The following is a 3,102-nucleotide window of genomic DNA, read 5'->3' on the forward strand; positions in this document are numbered from 1 at the left end:
TGTTTGTGTGTGTGTGTGTGTGTGTGTGTGTGTGTGTGTGTGTGTGTGTGTGTGTGTGTCGGACCTGCAGCAGTTGGCGTTTCCACAGAGCAGCACCTCTCTCCCTCCACAGCAGATTGTGCAGTAGGACTGGTAACCGTCATCGTCATACATGTAGGAAATCTCCAGGTACACGTCCTGAATACAGACACCATTATTGATATTTTAAAATATTCATTATATTATAAATAATCATCAGTGATAATCCATTACATCCATTTACTGTGATTAAAACCAGGAAAAGACAATCGTGCACTATTACGGTATCCAGAATGTAAGACAATATCTAGTTTCATATCACGATATTGACATACATCAATATATTGCGCAGCCATAATTGAAATATCAATCTAGTGCAGGGCTTCTCAAACTCCGGACCAAGGTCCGAATCCGGACCGAACGGATTGACTTGCAGTTCGGTCCGGATTCGGACCTTGGTCCGGAGTTTGAGAAGCCCTGCACTAGATTGATATTTCAATTATGGCTGCGCAATATATTGATGTATGTCAATATCGNGTCGTGCCTTGGCAGTCTCATATTCCTATCAATATTATGAAGGCTTTTACAGAAGGGTTTGTTCATATATCATTCATAGCCTGAATTATACAACATTGTATACCTAAAAACATGGCAACAATTGATATTTTAGGGCTGTTGACAGTATTTTCTGATTTATGGAGTGATAAAAAGAGATATCCAAAATCCCTTCTGTAAAAGCCTTAGATACTAATATGACTACAAAATGAAACAAGAATTTTGAACCTGGCTTTATCCAAAGTTCAGATTTCGATTCCTGAAATGTGTTAAAATATGCACATATTTGATGAGATAATGGCTAATTTGCATATTTAAACATGCTATTTCAGAAAACTTTTAATACAAAAGACAATTGCCTTATTGTAAGTAATTAACTGGAGAAATTTCTAGCTGATACCTTTAAGTTAAAAAAATTACCCTATTCACCTGGGGTGTCTCGCCTTAAACTTTATTAGACCTGTTATTGTATGACGATGCATCTTTACGTGGTGTTCTGATATTTAAAAAATGACACTGATTTGCCTATTGATGGCGCTAGCCTTAAAGTTAATCTTTCCTAGGTCAAATACAACATTTATTCATTAGTCAGAATGATTCAATTATAAAATATCAGCTTATAACACTGACGGAGGACATTTGCTGCATACTTGAAGCACGTTTTGATGATATTACGTCTGCCCTTGAGAACTTATTTTTAAATCAAGGAATTTTGACTATAAAAATAATATGTGGTATTGCTATGTTGTACAGGATTGGAATAGTCCTTTACCTTTTCAACTACCTTCATATCACCTTGTGAATTTAATTTGTTGTCAACTTTAGCTTTTTGTCTCACATTGTGTCACATCTCTTCATCACAGATGTCCAGTATCCGAGCGGAGAAGAAGTTTCCTCCCTGCGAGACGGACAATCCAGAAGACCAGGTCAAACCCATGCTGGACTGGGCCAACGGCGGCTTCCTGCCCAAAGGCGGGGAGGGACTCAAACCCACACACAGTGCCGGTGAGAAAGGCAGCAGCAAACCAGTCGTATAAACCACTTCCAAACGTCTCGTCCACAGAGGAAATAAGAGTTGTTCTGCTTGTGTGTCGCCCTGCAGACAGTAACCCTCTGGACAACCAGGTCCTCGACGTTTCGCTGCCCGAGTATTTCCCCAGCGCCAAACGGCCCAGAGTCAGCCTCTGTAAGGGCAAGGCCGCCCCTGAGGAGACATACAGCAGAGGTACCTTAACACTCTAACAGAAATAAAATAATAAGTACAGTGTCAAAAAATATGTTATTATGGTTTTGTTATTATTTCTGGTATTTTCCATTTCTGTTTGGCTGCACATAAAAAATAAAACACATGCAACACAAGGTGCTGAACACTGTAAAGCAAATAAAATGTTTGTGTATTTATAACATCTAAACGTTGACTTTCCTTTTCCTCTCAGAACAAATGGTGAATGAAGTTCTAAAGAATAACAGAAGTATAGAAGGTACGAACGCTTTGACATTGTTGTGTTTCTGTGTGACTCATGTTAATTATTAGTTCTGTTATTCCTTCTTTTTTCACTGTTGATTGATGAGTGTGTGTGTTTCTTCCTGCGTGTGTTTTGGCAGAGTTCTGTCTCTCTTGTGGGAAGACGAGAGTAGCAACCTTCCACCCGCTCTTTAACGGAGGCCTGTGCCAAAATTGCAAGGTAATACAATTCTAAAAACATGGGTTACTTTGACGGATCAGAAGCTTTTCCTAACGGGTTCCTTAGGATGGAGCTTTCTCCTTTCTTCTCAGTTGCGTTGATCATGTGTGTGGTGCATTCAGGGGTCCTTGTCAACAGAACTTTGTTGTCCTACTATTAAAAGTGGGGATGGATCCATTTCATTTAAGTTATCCAGTTCCAAGGCTTTGGTAATGGGACATTTCTTTTAAAGATAATACAGATATCTTAAAGGTTTCTCGCTTCAAGAAGTCCCATTGTCTAATAACAACTTTTTTTTTTCACTTTGGATTCACATGGAAAAAAACTCAACCAATAATCATGATTACTGAGTTTGCAAATAGTGATATATGACCGAAAGAATGATGACAAACTGGGGAATTGTTCACCAGATTAACATATGATTAACCTAATGAACTTTTTTTTAAATATCTTTTCTTTAATTTGTTTCTGCAGTGTTTGAGGGATTCACTAGAGCAGGGGTACTCAAACTTTTTTATTAAAGGTCCACTTGTGAATTTTATACAAGGTCACTGGTCCGGATAAATGCCAGTAAAGTCCCCCGGAGCGGAGCGGAGCAACGAAACTGAAATTAANCCCGGGGGCCTCGGGGGTCCGGTCCTCTCACCTGTGCGCCCCTACTACCCTCCTCATTACCCCGGGCAACGACAGCCTTATCACTCCCCGTCGATCTCCACCAATCAAAACCCAGGACTGTCTCTGTATCGAAACACTAACGGAGCAGGAGGAGGAGGAGGAGGAGGAGGAAGAGGAGTTGGAGGAGGTGGAGGAGGTGGAGGAGGAGGAGGAGGAGGAGGAGGAGGAA

Source organism: Notothenia coriiceps, unplaced genomic scaffold (assembly GCF_000735185.1).
Source record: "Notothenia coriiceps isolate Sejong01 unplaced genomic scaffold, NC01 NC01_scaffold00008959, whole genome shotgun sequence".
Taxonomy (NCBI): Eukaryota; Metazoa; Chordata; class Actinopteri; order Perciformes; family Nototheniidae; genus Notothenia; species Notothenia coriiceps.